The sequence below is a fragment of the Malus sylvestris genome, chromosome 10, assembly GCF_916048215.2.
Source record: "Malus sylvestris chromosome 10, drMalSylv7.2, whole genome shotgun sequence".
Taxonomy (NCBI): Eukaryota; Viridiplantae; Streptophyta; class Magnoliopsida; order Rosales; family Rosaceae; genus Malus; species Malus sylvestris.
This window is the reverse complement of record NC_062269.1, coordinates 8,434,646-8,454,936: the sequence shown is the minus strand read 5'-3', so window position 1 is coordinate 8,454,936 and position 20,291 is coordinate 8,434,646. Positions and strand designations below refer to the sequence as shown.

Here is a 20,291-nt window from a genome sequence, read left to right as displayed (position 1 = left end):
ATGTGGGTCCCATCCGAATTCTGGAATCCAATTCTTGTTTTTGGAGGATTTGGACTCCCTATATGAGGGAGGATTTGGCTTCTGAAAGAAATGGGTCATCAGAATGAATTTATTTTCCAAATTGTGTCCTCAGTTGGTTTTTATTATTCCAACATGGCCCTTCATCTCACCAGAGAGACATTGTCTAGCACCCAACATAGCTCTGCAAATTTTTCATCTCCTCACCACCGCACCCACCCCTGCCCAGGGCCACATCTTATACCCATTGCAACCACTCCCAACCATCTCTCTCTATTTGTCTCTAGTGATAGGACCCATTCCATAGGAATGGAGAAGAAAAGGAAAATGCAAGGAAAGTAAGAAATAAAATAACAGCTATTTTCATTCATATCATATTCAGATGAACATAGTGGTTTAAATACATAAAAGGGTAGCTAGGGTTTTGGTGGGTTTAATGGGCTTAACTGAGCCTAATAACTACTAGTAACCTATAGTAGCCTAAAGGATCTTAACATTCCCTCCCCCTTAAAATAAGGCATGTCTTCATGCCGTCAAGTTGGTATGTAGAGGTTTGGCTTTGCTTGGTTTCCCAGTTATGAGTCTCCAAATAGACCTCTAAAACAAGTCCAAATAGACCACCATTCCAGCAAGCATGTAATATAGCCAATTTTTGTCAAATAATAAACCCAAAGAACCAAAAGACCGTGAAAAATTGGAGAAGATGGCATGCCATTGGTGGAATACATAAAAGCTTACACTATGCTGCCATGTAAGAAATTCCCTTGTTGCGACCATAATCCATGAAAGTTCTGAGATATAATCAATGAAAAGTGAGATTTGATTTTCGAGCAACTTCTTAACTTGGACATTGAGCTCCAACCGTTGCGAGTCATTGACCAAGGTAAACGCAAGAGAACCAAGGGGTACAAATCTAGAGAATACTTGACAAAAAAACTGATTTTGACTCGTTGGATAAAAGTGCTAGTGCTCTTGGAGCAGTCAATACCCTGGACATTGAGACAACCGTTGTAAAACATGATACCACTGAAAGTGTAGATCAACAAGAGCCTTGAATAAATGTAGATATTTTGGAAAATAGCTTTCAAATGCATATGAGCCATAAACCGAAGTTACATACGGGAGAGCAATGAATTCCAAATCACTTTTAACACTCAAATATGTGGCCATTGGAATAATATTGACCTTGCAGTAGCTGTGTAAAAGGTCTTTGCAGTCCACGTGCCATATGTGTTCCCCACACCTTAGTTTTTCCACTAAATTGGTCAAACCAACACAACAACAACAACAACAACAACAAAGCCTTTTCCCACTAAGTGGGGTCGGCTATATGAATCCTAGAACGCCATTGCGCTCGGTTTTGTGTCATGTCCTCCGTTAGATCCAAGTAATCAAGTCTTTTCTTAGGGTCTCTTCCAAAGTTTTCCTAGGTCTTCCTCTACCCCTTCGGCCCTGAACTTCTGTCCCGTAGTCACATTTTCGAACCGGAGCGTCAGTAGGCCTTCTTTGCACATGTCCAAACCACCGGAACCGATTTTCTCTCATATTTCCTTCAATTTTGGCTACTCCTACTTTACCTTGGATATCCTCATTCCCAATCTTATCCTTTCTCGTGTGCCCATACATCCCACGAAGCATCCTCATCTCCGCTACGCCTATTTTGTGTACGTGTTGATGCTTCACCGCCCAACATTCTGTGCCATACAACATCGTTGGCCTTATTGCCGTCCTATAAAATTTTCCCTTGAGCTTCAGTGGCCTACGACGATCACACAACACGCCGGATACACTCTTACACTTCATCCATCCAACTTGTATTCTATGGTTGAGATCTCCATCTAATTCTCCGTTCTCTTGCAAGATAGATCCTAGGTAGCGAAAACGGTCACTTTTTGTGATCTTCGCTAGATTGCTCCGGTCATTAGTGTGGATAAGTATATAAATGGATAGAGATAGGAAAGCAAACACAAGATGTACGTGATTCACCCAGATTGGCTACGTCCACGGAATAGAGGAGTTCTCATTAATTGTGAAGGGTTTACACAAGTACATAGGTTCAAGCTCTCCTTTAGGGAGTACAAGTGAATGATTTAGTACAAAAGACATTAGGAAATATTGTGGGAGAATGATCTCGTAACCACGAAACTTCTAAGTCCCGGAGTGTGGTATCGGCTTGACTTTCCTTATCTGTCTCATAGGTAGATGTGGAATCTTCTCTGGAAGTACTCTTCCTCCATCCAGGGGTGGTATCTGTAACTGGTGAAGATGCACAAGGTAATGTATCAATGTCACTTGAAGCTTACTTGTAGTTTCAGGCTTGGTCAAGCGCGATACAAACCATGTAGTAGGAGTCCCCCAAGTCGCCGAGCTAGGGGATCTGCTGAAAGAGGTAACAGACAAGGTAAGCAATCAGAGCTCCGGCTGATTGTTCACATTCTCCCTATCTTGCAGGCAGCATGAAGGATAAAGAGAAGAAAAATGAGAAGAGATGATATGGGATACTTTTGCTTTTGAAGAAGTAACTTTCCACAGGCTTATTCTTGAACTGGGCTGGAGGGTTTTCTGGTTTCCTCCAAAGTATAAGGCCGACTGAAGAATTTGAGGGTCAAAACAAGTCCATCAAATCTAGAGTACGTTCGACCCTGCTGATATGGGATACTTTTGCTTTTGACAGAGTAGTGGATGTATCGGCACGTGTGCTGTTACGCTTGTCTCCACATGCTTCCTTGTATCCTTCTCACTTGCCCTATCTGTTCCTCAGGCAGATGCGGTATCTTCCTTGGAAGCATAAGATGTTAAAGATGAGTACTCGGGAGCAATGTCAGGGTAAGGGGTTCCAGGCAGTCAGTTCCTGGCTGGAAGCTTGATTCCAAGTGCTGACTGATTGCTCTCTTTCTCCTTGTCTTGCAGGTAAGAACAAGGCCAAAGGAAAAGACAGGGAAAAAGCATGATATGGGATACTCTTGCTTTTAACCCTGATGATATGAGATATTCTTGCTCTAGTATAGCTTGTTTACAGAGGTATTATCGGGGGGAAAGAAAGCTGAATATTTCGAAAGGCTTCGTTGGGAGTGCCCTCTCAGATAAGAGGAAGGGTTGAGCATTTTTGCAGGTCTGCCTGTCCGTTGGGGATGGAGGTCGACATATATAGGAGTCTCCCTAACATCAAGTAATAATGCTATTCCTTTACCCTGCTTGGTCATAGCACGGTAGTGGGAGCTGCCAGCTTCACAAGTTTTAACTCTGTCAGAGCACTTTGAAAAAATGGTCTGTGGTATCTGGAAAGCTGATGTTGCGTGTGAAGATTACAGACAAGCTTTATCCAAGGAGATCCGGCTCTTGAAGTTGGGAAAGTGGTGCCTCTTCGGTTTTCGAACAAGCAATCCTGTCGGGGATCTGGCTCTCGAGATTCGGAGAACGATGCCTCTTCGATTTTTGAGAAAGCAATCATGCTGGGGGTCTGGCTCTCGAGAATCGGAGAGCGGTGTCTTCGATTTTTGAGAAAGTAATCATGTTGGGAGTTGGGAGTGTTTTCTCGAATATGAGTAAAAGTTGGGCATGTTTGCTAGTCTACCTTGCCACGAAGCACAGAGGTTGACACACAGGGACTTTCCAATTATCCAGCAGTGGTACTGTTCCTTTACCCTCTCTTCGATTTTTGAGAAAGTAATCATGTTAGGAGTCTGGCTCTCGAGATTCGAAGGGCGGTGCCTCTTCGATTTTGGAGCAAGCAATCTTGTTGGGGGTGTTTTCTCGAATGTGAGTAAAGGTTGGGCATGTTTGCTAGTCTACCTTGCCACGAAGCACAGAGGGTGACACACAGGGACTTTCAAATTATCCAGCAGTGGTACTGTTCCTTTACCCTCTCTTCGATTTTTGAGAAAGTAATCATGTTGGGAGTGGCTCTCGAGATTCGGAGGGCGATGCCTCTTCGATTTTGGGGCAAGCAATCTTGTTGGGAGTGTTTTCTCGAATGTGAGTAAAGGTTGGGCATGTTTGCTAGTCTACCTTGCCATGAAGCACAGAGGTGGACACACCGGGACTTTCCAATTATCCAGCAGTGGTACTGTTCCTTTACCCTTGTGGGTAATAATATGGTAGCTAGGCCGTCAAAATTTATGTGTCTAAACTTTGTTAGTGTTGTTTCTTTGCTATTCTTTTACCCTTCTTGGTCAGAGCGATGTAGTGAGAGTTGCAAGCTTCACGTGTCTCGACTTTGTCAGAGAACTTTGGCAAAGTTATATGTGGTACCCATGAGCTACTGTTGCGTGTGGGAAGTGGGTGATTGAACAGTACGATTCATGTGCTTTCTACTTCGCCAGAAATCTTCGACAGAATGCCCATAATTTCCGCAAAGTTGAGTGTGCGTGTGACAGGTGCTGACAAGGCTGGAAAAGTAGTCTCAACTTTGTCAGAGGACTTTGGCAAAGTTATATGTGGTACCCATGAGCTACTGTTGCGTGTGGGAAGTGGGTGATTGAACAGTATGATTCATGTGCTTTCTACTTCGCCAGAAATCATCGACAGAATGCCCATAATTTCCGCAAAGCTGAGTGCGTGTGACAGATGCTGACAAGGCTGGAAAAGTAGGTGCCTCTTCGATTTCTGAGATCGACCCTCGTGGTCTCTGAGCAGCCCAGCTTTTGAGAAAGCAAACCTCTTCGATTTCTGAGATCGACCCTCGTGGTCTCTGAGCAGTCCAGCTTTTGAGAAAGCAAACCTCTTCGATTTTTGAGATCGGCCCTCGTGGTCTCTGAGCACCCCAGCTTTTGAGAAAGCAAACCTCTTCGATTTCTGAGATCGGCCTTCGTGGTCTTTGAGCAGCCCAGCTTTTGAGAAAGCAAACGCCTCTTCGATTTCTGAGATCGACCCTCGTGTTCTCTGAGCAGCCCAGCTTTTGAGAAAGCAACGCCTCTTCGATTTCTGAAGCTTCGTCGAGTGCAGATTTTTATAGAGGCTGACATTAAGTTCCAAAGCACACTTGAATATCCACCAGTAGAAGCTCCATTCTTGCACTTCTAAGATCTTGATTTGTCCGACCTCTTCTCTTTTCTACACCTTTGAAAATGTCTGGCCCCTCCGACCGTCGTTTTGACTTGAACCTTGTTGAAGAGGCAGCCCCGCCTTCTCCAGACAACATATGGCGCCCATCCTTCGTTTCCCCTACTGGTCCTCTTACCGTTGGGGATTCCGTGATGAAGAATGATATGACCGCTGCGGTAGTGGCCAGGAACCTTCTCACTCCCAAAGATAACAGACTACTTTCCAAACGGTCTGATGAGTTGGCTGTTAAGGATTCTCTGGCTCTTAGTGTTCAGTGTGCAGGTTCTGTGTCTAATATGGCCCAACGCCTATTTGCTCGAACCCGCCAAGTTGAATCATTGGCGGCTGAAGTGATGAGTCTCAAACAGGAGATTAGAGGGCTCAAGCATGAGAATAAACAGTTGCACCGGCTCGCACATGACTATGCTACAAACATGAAGAGGAAGCTTGACCAGATGAAGGAATCTGATGGTCAGGTTTTACTTGATCATCAGAGATTTGTGGGTTTGTTCCAAAGGCATTTATTGCCTTCGTCTTCTGGGGCTGTACCGCGTAATGAAGCTCCAAATGATCAACCTCTGATGCCTCCTCCTTCTAGGGTTCTGTCCAGTACTGAGGCTCCGAATGATCCCCCTCCGGTGCCTTCTCTTTCTGGGGCTCTACCGACTGCCGAGACTTCTCCTAAGCAACCTTTGTGAAGGCTCCCTATTGTTTGTTTATTTTGACTCAAGTATATGTACATATTTGTAATTTATCGGGGATATCAATAAATAAGCTTTCCTTCATTTCAACGTATTGTGTTAAATCACCAAAGCCTTCTTCGCTAAGTTCTTTGAATTTTCTTTTGTTGAAGCTTGTATGTTGGAGCTTTGTGAGTGGAGCATGTAGGTTGAGGTAGTGTTCCCTTAATTTCCCGAGCGAGGACAACTTCTCGGTTGGAGACTTGGAAAATCCAAGTCACTGAGTGGGATCGGCTATATGAATCTTAGAACGCCATTGTGTTCTGTCCTGTGTCATGTCCTCCGTTAGATCCAAGTACTCTAAGTCTTTTCTTAGGGTCTCTCTCAAAGTTTTCCTGGGTCTTCCTCTACCCCTTCGGCCCTGAACCTCTGTCCCATAGTCGCATCTTCTAATCGGAGCGTCAGTAGGCCTTCTTTGCACATGTCCAAACCACCGTAACCGATTTTCTCTCATCTTTCCTTCAATTTCGGCTACTCCTACTTTACCCCGGATATCCTCATTCCTAATCTTATCCTTTCTCGTGTGCCCACACATCCAACGAAGCATCCTCATCTCCGCTACACCCATTTTGTGTACGTGTTGATGCTTCACCGCCCAACATTCTGTGCCATACAGCATCGCCGGCCTTATTGCCGTCCTATAAAATTTTCCCTTGAGCTTCAGTGGCATACGGCGGTCACACAACACGCCGGATGCACTCTTCCACTTCATCCATCCAGCTTGTATTCTATGGTTGAGATCTCCATCTAATTCTCCGTTCTTTTGCAAGATAGATCCTAGGTAACGAAAACGGTCGCTCTTTGGTATTTCTTGATCTCCGATCCTCACCCCTAACTCGTTTTGGCCTCCATTTGCACTGAACTTGCACTCCATATATTCTATCTTTGATCGGCTTAGGCGAAGACCTTTAGATTCCAACACTTCTCTCCAAAGGTTAAGCTTTGCATTTACCCCTTCTTGAGTTTCATCTATCAACACTATATCGTCTGCGAAAAGCATACACCAAGGAATATCATCTTGAATATGTCCTGTTAACTCATCCATTACCAACGCAAAAAGGTAAGGACTTAAGGATGAGCCTTGATGTAATCCTACAGTTATGGGAAAGCTTTCGGTTTGTCCTTCATGAGTTCTTACGGCAGTCTTTGCTCCTTCATACATATCCTGTATAGCTTGGATATATGCTACTCGTACTCCTTTCTTCTCTAAAATTCTCCAAAGAATGTCTCTTGGGACCCTATCATACGCTTTTTCCAAATCTATAAAGACCATGTGTAAATCCTTTTTCCCATCTCTATATCTTTCCATCAATCTTCGTAAGAGATAGATTGCCTCCATGGTTGAGCGCCCTGGCATGAACCCGAATTGGTTGTCCGAAACCCGTGTCTCTTGCCTCAATCTATGCTCAATGACTCTCTCCCAGAGCTTCATTGTATGACTCATTAGCTTAATACCCCTATAGTTCATGCAGTTTTGTACATCGCCCTTATTCTTGTAGATAGGCACCAAAGTGCTCGTTCGCCACTCATTTGGCATCTTCTTCGTTTTCAAAATCCTATTGAAAAGGTCAGTGAGCCATGTTATACCCGTCTCTCCCAAAACTTTCCACACTTCGATTGGTATATCGTCTAGGCCTACTGCTTTTCTATGCTTCATCTTCTTCAAAGCTACAACCACTTCTTCCTTCCGGATTCTACGATAAAAAGAGTAGTTTCTACACTCTTCTGAGTTACTCAACTCCCCTAAAGAAGCACTCCTTTCATGTCCTTCATTGAAAAGATTATGAAAATAACCTTTCCATCTGTCTTTAACCGCGTTCTCTGTAGCAAGAACCTTTCCATCCTCATCCTTGATGCACCTCACTTGGTTTAGGTCCCTTGTCTTCTTTTCCCTTGCTCTAGCTAGTTTATAGATATCCAACTCTCCTTCTTTGGTATCTAGTCGTTTATACATATCGTCATAAACCGCTAACTTAGCTTCTCTCACAGCTTTCTTCGCCTCTTGCTTCGCTTTTCTATACCTTTCACCATTTTCATCGGTCCTATCCTTGTATAAGGCTTTACAACATTCCTTCTTAGCCTTCACCTTTGTTTGTACCTCCTCATTCCACCACCAAGATTCCTTTTGGTGTGGGGCAAAGCCCTTGGACTCTCCTAATACCTCTTTTGCTACTTTTCGGATACAACTAGCCATGGAATCCCACATTTGGTTAGCTTCCCCCTCTCTATCCCACACACATTGGGTGGTTATTTTCTCTTTGAAAATGGCTTGTTTTTCTTCTTTTAGATTCCACCATCTAGTCCTTGGGCACTTCCAAGTCTTGTTCTTTTTTCTCACTCTTTTGATATGTACATCCATCACCAACAAGCGATGTTGATTAACCACGCTCTCTCCTGGTATAACTTTGCAATCCTTACAAGTTATACGATCCCTTTTCCTCATTAGAAGAAAATCTATTTGTGTTTTTGACGACCCACTCTTGTAGGTGATCACATGTTCTTCATGCTTCTTAAAAAAGGTGTTGGCTAAGAAGAGATCATATGCCATTGCAAAATCCAAGATAGCTTCCCCATCCTCGTTTCTCTCCCCAAAACCATGACCACCATGAAAACCTCCATAGTTGCCTGTCTCCCTGCCCATGTGTCCATTTAAATCTCCTCCTATAAATAACTTCTCCGTCTGAGCAATTCCTTGCACCAAGTCTCCAAGGTCTTCCCAAAATTTCTCCTTCGAACTCGTATCCAACCCTACTTGAGGTGCGTACGCACTAATCACATTGATAAGTTCTTGTCCTATTACAATCTTGATTGCCATGATTCTATCTCCTACCCTCTTGACATCTACAACATCTTGTGTCAAGGTCTTGTCCACGATGATGCCAACACCGTTTCTCGTTCTATTTGTGCCCGAATACCATAGTTTAAACCCTGAGTTTTCTAGATCCTTTGCCTTACACCCAACCCACTTAGTTTCTTGTAGGCACATAATATTTATCTTTCTCCTCACCATAACTTCTACTACTTCCATAGATTTTCCCGTCAAGGTTCCTATATTCCACGTTCCTAAACGCATTTTGCTCTCTTGAACTCTACCCTTCTGTCCTAGCTTCTTCACCCTTCCCCGTCTAATATGATCAAAGTACTTCTTTTGTGTGTCCCGTGTAAAGTTGATAGGAGCATATGCTCCCAAACAACTTTGAGTGGAGTCGTTCGAAAAGAAGTTTCTATAGCCCCCTTGCTCATTTAACACTGCATCCGGGTGCCGATGGAGATACAGCGACCCTTGCTCACTTATCACTGTGCTCAGGCCACACAGCGCGCCACTTACGGGTGACGCCCTAGCTTTAGCGCGATTTCGTTCTGGATTCATTTTCATAAGGATTCGACGTGATCATGGAGTGCCGGCTGTCGACTACCTGACGCCCTCCCCCTCCTCCTTTATCCGGGCTTGGGACCGGCAATGTAAGATAAACTTACACGGCGGAGTTTGGTCAAACCAACACAATATATATATATGCTGTTGTGCCATACGACCTTTGTATAAATCGAGGAGCCAGACAACATGTGTCTTCTGCAATAATTATAGATGTCCACAGCAACTTAAATTCTTATAGAAGCCTGTTTGTAGGAGACATGCCATCTATATATTTGAGTTCAAAATTATGAGTTCCTGCTGCATTCGCCAAGTCATGCCATATGGTTTTCCCACATGATACATCCTTGAATTCAGATTGTCCATACTCTTCTACTGTCTTACAAGCTTGAATTCTGCTCATGACACTCGAACAACTCTGAATCAAACATGTAACTACTAGCTCAATCACTCCCATCTAAACACATAGGATTGCAAGCTGACGATTTAGTAATCGTAGAACTATCTGATGCTGATGGTTATTTCACAGGCAGCTCGAAGTCAATAAGCCTGGTAACTGCTTAGAGCCAAGGGATGCAGAGATTGACCCTTCCTTCAGTTGTGTTCCGAAAAAATGAATGGGGAGCTACCTATACATACCTGGGCTCGCACCGTATACATTCAATGCATCATAATGACCAAGCAACATTTCATCAAATACTTTCCCAACAATCATCCGTACAAAACTATCCACATAACACGAACTCACCCATCCAAAGGTGCTAGTCAACAAGGTAGTGGGAGAAACCAAAATGGTCTTAGTATCATGCTGAACATTTCTAGTTAGTAAATAATTCTTTAGGAACCAGCAATCAAGATAATTAAGTGAGAATTCAGGGTAGATACCAAGCTCAGAAATTTGTCGTGACAACAAAGTTGTGGCATCCAAGTGAGCAAAGGTAGTGGCAGGAGTAAGATCTGTCAAGTCATCAGCTGGCACATAAATTAAACCAATTAAACTTCTCTGCAAAGCCTCCAGAATTACCTTGTTTGGAGCAAAAGTGCGAGTATCACTGTCCAAGTTACTCTGTAGTATCCTCAAACACTTCGCCTTCCATCCATCGAATTGCTCATTTACATATATTAAACCAAACAACCTTGTGGTTTCCGTCGATGCTTTAACTAGATGACCCTTCTTATTAGCTTTCGTTGAGCCTGAAGTTTTCTTTTCAAAACGTTACCTCAGTACAACAATGGAATGTTGCAAATACTTGTTAGCATTATGGAAGATTATATATGGATAATCAGACACAGGCCATCCTGCATTGACCACAAACCCTTCGGTTTTCAAAAGTTCCCTTTAGACATATTCTGCATAGTGGGGACAAATTGGAGTAATAAGACTTGTCTGCACATCCCTAAAATGCCACAGCAATTCACGGTTTATGCTCCCAGAAGCACATGAAAGCCTGTGCTCATCCCTAAAAGCCTGAAGATCGTAAAACCAGTCTTGAGTGCATCTCAGAACATGTAATCCCTGTAATGCTGCTCAGTCATGTTCACATCAATATTTATCTCATTCAAAAAGACCATGTCAACATCACGGAAGTGTTCAGCCACAGTGAGCCCAGTCAAACCAACACGAGCACGAGCACCAGGGGGCTCATTTAGTTGACCATACGCCAGAGCACATTTGTTGTTAGCATACTTTTCACCTAGCTTAATGACACCACTCTCAATCATTTCCCTGTACAAGTCATTACCCTCGCGAGTACGTTCTCCAACACCAGCAAACACAGAGAAACCACTGTGAACCTTAGCAATGTTATGGATAAGTTCCATAATAAGCACAGTTTTTCCAACACCGGCACCACCGAACAATCCAATTTTTCCTCCTATTTGGTAGGGAGGAAGAAGGTCGACAACCTTGATTCTAGTAACAAGGATCTGCTGCTTAGTTGCTTGCTCAACGAAGGTAGGAGCTTCTCTATGAATGGGTAGAAAGTGATCGGTATTGATATCCCCTCTATGGTCAATGGGCTCTCTAACGACGTTCATGATACGACCAAGGGTAGCCCTTCCAACAATAATAGTGATCGGAGAACCAGTGTTGAGCATACGATGTTCTCTCATAAGTATCTCAGTCTCATCCTGAGCGGTGGTCCTGACCTTATACTCACCCAAGTGCTGAGCCACATCGAGCACTAACTGGATTGAGTTGTCCAACACCTTAAGCGCGGTCAAGATCGGGGAAGCCCTTCCTCGAACCTCACATCAACGACAGCTCCGATCACCTGGCACACCTGCCCGATCGAGCATTTCCTGGTGAATTAGTTGGTTATTTTTTCCTTCCCGAAATCCTTGCTATTTTGAGACGCTGAAACTGTCTGGAGCTAAACGGTGGCGGAGGTCGTGGATTGAGTGACGCGGTTGAGGAGGTAGCTGCAGGAAAAAGCGGATCGAGAAGATGACATAGTGAAAGAGGCTTGGGTTGTAGTGCGAGTTGCTGGAGTCGAAAAAGAGGTTATGGTCGTGAGAGTAGAAGGAAACAGAGCGGATGGAGTTGGGAAGGATTTGGAGGTCGGTTGAATATGGCGAAGGGGACGACGACGATGATGGGTCTGCAATTGGGGGTTTGAAGAGGAGTGGGGTGGAGGGAGATGATGAGTCGGAGAAGGAGGTGGGCGTCTTGTTGGGGTCGTAGCTGCCCAGTAGAGCTCAGTTGGAGATAAGGGTAGTGGTGATGAGGGCAGATGGTGGGTGGTTTGATGTATAAAGAAGATGGAGAAACGTTGGAATGATTGGGTGGTTGGAGCTACAGAAGATGAAGGGTGGGACGAGGAAGTTGTGCCAAATAGCAGGGAAGCGAAAATGCAGGAGGTTCCAAACAGGGGTGTGGGTGCACTCGGTGCAAATGAGGTTGGTAGAGGGGGCCGGTGAGAAGGGGGAGCAATGGCATGTGGTTGGGGTAAATATATAGGGGAGGGTAAATGACCAACGAGGTGGGAAAATGAGTGGAATGGCGACGTGGTGGGAGAGAGGGACGAAGGACAAATGGCGAAAAAGGTCCTCGGGTGGGCTAAGGAAGGGTGAGGAGAAGTACTCCATGTGGGTTGAGGAAAAGTGAGGGGTTTAGTCTTTAGAGATCAGAGCTCTTCAAGACAAGTCTCTTGGAATTGGTCCTATCGAGCATTGATGACTACCAGATTTGCGAGAGAGTGTTGCATATTAGTGAGTTGGTGCTCTAGCTCAACCTAATGGAGGTTCATCATCGTGACCTTGTCACGGAAGTTGTGGATTTGTGTCACATCCCGGCCTAGGGTGGATCACTTCCTGGGTCCGCTCCACCACCGTAGCACGATATTGTCCGCTTTGGGCCCCGACCACGCCATCATAGTTTCGTTTCTGGGAACTCATGAGCAACTTCCCAGTGGGTCACCCATCACAAGAGTGCTCTGGCCACCTTCTCGCTTAACTTCGGAGTTCCGACCGAACCCGAAGCCAGTGAGCTCCCAAAAGGCCTCGTGCTAGGTAAGGATGTGAATATACATTTAAGGATCACTCCCCTGGGCGATGTGGGATGTTACAATCCACCCCCTTTAGGGGCCCGATGTCCTCGTCGGCACATTTCCGGCCAGGGATTGGCTCTGATATTATTTGTCACATCCCGACCCAGGGCGGATCACTTCCCGGGCCCGCTCCACCACCGTTGCACGATATTGTCCGCTTTGGGCCCCGACCACGCCCTCACGGTTTTGTTTCTGGGAACTTACGAGCAGCTTCCCAGTAGGTCACCCATCATAGGAGTGCTCTGGCCACCTTCTCGCTTAACTTCGGAGTTCCAACAGAACCCGAAGCCAGTGAGCTCCCAAAAGGCCTCGTGCTTGATAGGGATGTGAATATACATTTAAGGATCACTTCCCTGGGCGATGTGGGATGTTACAATTTGAGTGATGATTTGCTGCTGCGGAAACTGACGGTCGAGTCACGCCTTCAAAACGTCGGCCATGGGCACCGATGCAGGGCGTTTGCCCATGGAAGCACACCTGGGCTCTGGATACTAGATGATATGACCCATTCCGTAGGAATGGAGAAAAAAAAGGAAAATGAAAGGAAAGTAAGAAATAAAATAACAGTTCTTTTCATTCATATCATATTCAGATGAACATTGTGGTTTAAATACATAAAAGGGTAGCTAGGGTTTTGGTGGGTTTAATGGGCTTAACATTAATACTGGGCCTAATAACTACTAGTAACCCATAGTAGCTTAAAGGATCATAACATCTAGAGAATTTTGTAATCAGAAACTCAAAGTGAGAGAGAGTTACGGTGTGGTGGTTCTTCAATTCTTTATCAAGAGTTGCCATGAGATACACTGAATATAGAGTTTTACGGTGGGGGAATAGAGAGAGTGTGACGGTGGGGAATAGAGAGAGAGAGGGAGAGTGCTACTCTAAGAGATAAGTTTGGCAAATCCTTTTGTTTTTTATTTTTCTCTTCATAAGAAATTAATTAATGTTTTTATTAATTAGACAATAAAATAATTTATTTACTAATAAAAAACGAGACTATAAACGATGAAATACATAGGTAAAAATGAATAAAACTAATTAAAGTTTAATTATATATGAATAATTTAATTAGTATATAAAATAATAGAAAAATAATAATTTATTCTGAAAAAGGGTATTTTAGTAATTATATTAATTTCTAATCCGATTCAAGTGAATTAGTAAACAACTTACATAAATTCAGTTTCAATTTTACTCTGATTCTAGTCAATTTAAGTAAACAACTCTGATTTTGACTTTTCCTCATTCTAACTCATCCTCAATTCAATTTTTCATCAATTCATTTCCTCCTATTTTGATTATGGGTAAGTAAACGAACCATAAGAGAGAATGTGGGAATAGGGAGAAAGGGAGAGAGGTTTATTTATTTATTTTTTTAAGTTTTTAATTTTAAAAAATTAGAGATGTTAAAATCGCTTGTAAGTGAGGCTTCAATAAAAAATAGCAAAACTTTGTTTTGTGAAATTAAGTTACCGCCCTTTAACTTTTTTGTTGTGATAGAAGACTAAATAGTCTTTTTATCCTCTTTTAACTGACAAAAAGAGTTTTATTAATATGTAGTTTAGATTCTATGTGCCTGCCACAGTTTAGATCTGTTTTACCTCTAAATCGTGGTTGAACCAACTTGTTGAACAAAACGGTTTGGTTTGATTTGAGCTTAAAATGAAAGGAGAAATCAAACTAAACCAAACCACTAGCGGGCGATTTGTTCCTGGCAATTTGGTGGTTTAGGTCTGAGCTCAATACTTTTTGTAGTGATTTAGCTCAATTACACTACAAATTTTACATTTGAAAGTTAAAAGAACATTTTTATATTCTTAGCAACCAAAATCTGTCAACCAAACCATCTTAAAATTTCCAAGGACATATAAGGCAGCATTTTCCAACTTTATGATTTCCAAATCTATTGCTAGTGTCTTTAAAAATGAGGTGAGAGAGAGGACGGTTAAGTAAATTCAACATTCGAAAGTTCAAACAAACACAACAATTCATATAAGAACATTCTTATATTCCTTATGCAGCCAAAATCATTAACTGAACAATCTTATAATTTTCGAGAACAAGTAAAAGTTTGCATATATAGAATCCACCATTTTGATTACTAAAGATTTGCTTGGTATCCTATTTGAGTTCAATGTTTTAAACTTAAAAGACATTTTTTGAATTTTAGGCCTTGAATTCATATTTGGTAGGACCATTTTTAAAAAAGAACGGTTTGGCTCCTTAAAATCAAGGAGGATTTTCTCATAAAGATATTTTGTGATCAATACATAAAATTTCGTGTTTATAATCGAAATTGTTTATGTTACATACCACTTTAAAAAGATAAGATCGTTTAGTCAATCAATAATAGTAAATAGATAGAAGGTTCATAATTTTTTTAAGGGGTTTTTTTTTTATCACAAATGGTCTCTAAAATTGACCAATATCATCAAGATGATCCTTGAAAATTGAAAATTAATATGATCATTCCATCATAACTTTGTTAAATATTATGTTATGTGATGATGTGGCACTTAACTGGGTCTCATAAAAATTAAATATTGTCATATGATTTAAAAAATATTTAAATAATAAAAGGCCATAACATTTTTTATTTTTTATAATTAAGAACTAAAAAAAAAAGGATAAGAATAAAAAAGATGATGGTCATCTTCTTCCCGTCTTCACACACCAAAAAATCCCAGTCGGCCGGGCCGTGCAAGTGTGCAACTCCTAAGAAGCTCCGCGCCGCCGAGCCAAATACCCAGATAGGAGCTCAGCGCCGCATTTGGAAAGATTAACCACTATTTTTTTGCAAATTCATTCAAATCTTAATGAAACTTGGGCCTCGACCTTTTCTACAGAATACCCAGATCGAAGCTCCTCTCCCAGCCCACCCCTCAAAACGACGCCACACCAACTCTATTCTTCAAATCCATAGAACTCTCCAAAACCAAGCCCTGCACCCAGCTCGTTCTCCAGCAAGACTTTGGGTACACTGTAAACACAAAAATTCCATATTGAATGATACAGGAACACGCATACAAAGTAGATTTGTATTGATAACTTTGTAGGGTTATAATCTCTGTATACAATTTTCCTCTGATTCAGTCTTCAAATTTGATATAGATGTGAATGTTGTTGATCCAAGGGTCGCGATGACTTAATCTCAGACGAACGATTGAACGATTACTTCAAGTTTTGAGCTTGAAACAATGTTGGATCAATATTAGAAAATATGAAAATAACGCAAGAATTACAATAATAATAATAATCATAAAGAAATTCACAACATCAATTATGTATGAGATTAATATAAACAACAAAAGAGAAAGTTAGAAAAACTGACAAACTTGGAGATTGAGGCTTGCATAAATTCAATATCCTAAAGACAGAATTTCACCCCTACTCTTGTGCTTGTAGTTCAGTAGGCGTCCATCTCCTAGGATTCAACAATCTATAATCCGAAGTCAAAGCACTTTAATCTTCGAACTTTGGCGAACTTCATATATTCAGTACTCTCAAGACACGACTCAAATTTTTACTAAGACATTGGAGAAAAGTCTTCTCTTTTCTTCTCTTTTAGTCATGTGGGATGTTTGAGTTTATATAGAACTCAAGCCACCCATTTTGAAATATCGTGACTATTGCCTAAAATTCCAACGAATAGACGTAACTTATGAATTTAAATTCCAACTATAACACTTGACTCTTATTTTTCATTCATATAGAAATTAAATATTATAAATTAATATTATAATATAATTTCCAACAATCCCCACATGAAAGAAAAATTAGGAAGAATTTGAGAGTACAGGCGGATAAGAGATGCATCGGGAGAAGTGTCTTTTGGACTTGAACCTACCCTAGGGAATACATCGGATTTACTTGGTGACGCAATGGATATGGAATCTTGAATTGTTCACCGCAACAGTAAAACGAGACAATAAGCAACACACATCACTAATCCTAATATATTCCGGTTCATACGGTTGTGTTCATTTTGGTCCTGAACAAATTCCGGATTCATGAGAGCTTTAGAAAATTTAGTCATCTTATACTCATAGAAGCAACCCATTTCTACTCTCACATAGGTTGCTCTATTCCTCTTATTTATAAGATATCACTGTCATTAAGTATAAATATACATCCTAAAACTTCTGCAGACAACACACTTCTTCCATCATAGGAATGAGGTATATATTGTGTTAATTTCTTTGAATCATGCCAACCAGTTTGCCTATTAAACTTAGACCATAGGATCTCCAATCAACTAAGTTAGGTTTCTGCTCGGCTGATTCATTAGTTATATTGGCTTTAACCTCATTTCCTTCGATGATCAACTTACTCTCTAATCAAATCTTTAATAATTGGATCCACTACTAGGTTGACTACCTTTGATGGTGTGCACAATCCATCTTATGAAATTTTATTTCGTATGAGAGTAGTTGTTTTCCAATGTTAAGTCCTCGAAACATATGTTCGGACTTACTAATAAGTAATTTGCTAACACTTAGGCATATTCCCCCACATTTAAGGTATTTAAAGAAAGATCTCTAAGGTATCGTTTGGTATGTGGACGAGACGGGATGGAACATAAATGAATGGAGAGGGAGTAAAGATGCATTCGGATGGAAACAAGGAGGAAGAAGAAGGATATAGAGAGGTTATAATTTTGTGTTCCATGGATGTGAAATGAGTCGTTCTAGGGGGTGAGGCGGAACGAAAATTTACCCAAAATTCGTTCTGTGGAACAGCACGTTCCACCCGTTTTAGGCGCACCAAACGTGGGACGGAACGCCTCGTCCCATTCCGTTTCGTCTCGTCCCACGTACCAAACGTTACCTAAAGCTTTCCATACCTTAAAATTACATATTATCACATATAGGTAGCAAATACTTCTTGTTAAGTAAATACCATTATATCTTAATGATATTTTAAGTCACCCCCACAATTTTCTCATAATTGTGATTGCTGAAATGCATGAGATCAGTAGAAACATATGAAGCTATTCTAACTTCTTAGGCCTTAAAGCCTCACTAGTCTTTTAAGATAAGCACCTTTTTAGACCTTAGTCTCATCTGCTTATCAACTCAACCGTCATTTTTCTAAGATGAAAGCATTTTATCCATAATGAATTCAAGCTCAACGGTCTGATTATTCTTTTTCTTATCACAAAATCTTTCTTGCCATGTCCAACCATGATATAACAAACTCATTGGTTGACAAACTTGAATGCACTTCTTTTGGCTAGCATGCAACTGTATGTACACTTTCTATGAGGTTGCAACTCTGACTAGTTGCAACCTACATGTAGTTAGACAATTTCTCTTATTTTGCAAGATAATTTGAAGACTTTAACTTCCAGTATCTTAAATTAGATGATGTCAAGTAGTACATCTTTTCAACAACCCTAAACACACAATTTGGTGAAAAGGAAATACATGATCAACGACGTGGACAAATGCAAGCACTATATGCTTCTCAAATACCCTTGCACAAATTCAAGTATTATGCGTATGCCATTCTCATCCTAATATGAAAATGGGTAGGAAACAAATGGCATATGCAAATCAATCCATTTGATTGATACTAAAATTTAGGTTTCTAAACTTGCCACCATGAGTACAATACTACTTTGCAACAGATACATCCACAAGGAAGGCTATCTTCTCTTTCCTGAAGAAAGAACTACATCATAGTGGATTAAATGCATCAATTCAGATGAATTCCTTCCTGAAAAGGAAACCATTTCACGAATTGGTATAGTAACCGTTCCAAATTTGCAGATAAAGCAAAATTTTGAATCAAGCCATATCAGCCCCAACCACAAACAACACCAGTCAAATTGATTAGCTAAAGCACTGAATGCCTTCTCATAGAGATATCCAAGTCCCTTATCACAAGAAATAATTGAATTTCTCTGAAAGAAACACTTTGGGCATCAGCCCATATGACAATTCAAAATTTAACAAGGTGGTAAATGGTCAGAAACATCATACTCTTTAAGTTAAATGCAAAAAATATCGATTTATTAATTTTCTTTTAATCTCATACACATGTCAAATTCATTTCAGTGAGAATACCCAGGGTGAAGAAGTATACATATATGCATATATGCTATATACATTTGTATAGAAAGATGTGTCAATACGGTCACATACGTCTCAAGAAGCCACAACCAAAAGGTACCGTTTCAGAAACAGGTCTCTCTGAAGAGAAATTCCTTCGTCAGGTATTAAGGCTATCCTCATCGACCCACATGTCCACTTGAACATGGAAGAAACTTCGCCTTTAATGGTTGTTACTCGATTCAGTAACGCACACTTTTCTCTTTGATCAATAAGACCTGTTGGAAGAAACCGTTAATAATTTATGTACGTGTTGGCCTCAAATAAATATCTCAGACTTTCATGCATATATAATTTTGATGGCTCATTATTATTGATTAGTTCGGTGGGTGCTATCTCTTAGTGTAGAGTATGAATTTGCACAGACAATTTTTTCGTTTATATCAAATTTCCAAATGAAATATTCATCCCAGTTCGAAAACCAACACAAGTATATTATATACTGTAGTGCAAAATTCATTGACTCCCACATAAATTATGTCATATGCATTTAAGAAAAGTGAAGATAATCGTGAAATTCTTAAGATTACCAAACACAAAACAAATAACATTAGGAAATTACAGTCAAGAAAAACCCTATGCACCACTTCATGTCTACCCGGACATAAGTGAGAGAGGTAAATATCATTACCGCAATTTTATAAGAATCGCTCTACAGGGTTAATGCTACATCTCTACCTATTAAATTGCATACTTTCATATTTCTAATTGTTCCAAATAATAAAAATTTTGTCATATACTTTCATATTTCTGATGTATGTCATATCTATTGTTTGCTCTCGTATCTTAGTTTCTGTAGGACCGAATAATTGTCTCAAAATGTGGGGTATTGTAGGAGTTTTGAGACTTCTATTGTCCCACATCGGGAAACAACAATTTGTCAAAGGCATAGTCCTTTTTACTAGTAGTTAGGATTTGGATCATTTGGAATGAGGATTGAGGTTTGGGCCACTAATTGTGTGGATTAGGCTTGATGATTATACCATAATATTAATATAAATTAATATAAATTAATCAAGACAAGGGCCTTGTGGATTAAGCTTGATTAATAGACACAACTCCTTGGAAAGAGTTGTATAGCTTCAGATACATCCAAAAGGTATTTGAAGAGGTATGAAAGAGCTTATATAATTGGAGTCCTTAGTTCCATCAAAGATCATCTTTTTTTTTTCTTCCTTCTTTTTCTTCCGTACAAATTCCAGAGAGTAAACACACAAAACGCTAGAATTCTATAATCCAGTGCAGGTTGTAGAATTAGGTAGTTGTATCATGGTCAAGCAGACGTTGTAGAACCACAAGCACAAGAGTGGGACGGAAATACTATTCGAATGACATAGTTTTTGCGCTAGCCTCTACCTTTCATTCATTCAAGTTAGTATCATTTTAATTTATGTATTTATTGTGTAATTTCATTCTGTATTACAAATATATTTGAATAATAAAGTATAAGTAT

The 20,291-nt window shown here is 40.8% G+C and overlaps 1 pseudogene; it reads right to left on the bottom strand.

Moving 5' to 3' along the window:
* Positions 1-10,412: 10,412 nt before the first annotated feature.
* Positions 10,413-12,158, bottom strand: LOC126584779 (ATP synthase subunit beta, mitochondrial-like; annotated as a pseudogene).
* Positions 12,159-20,291: the final 8,133 nt, after the last annotated feature.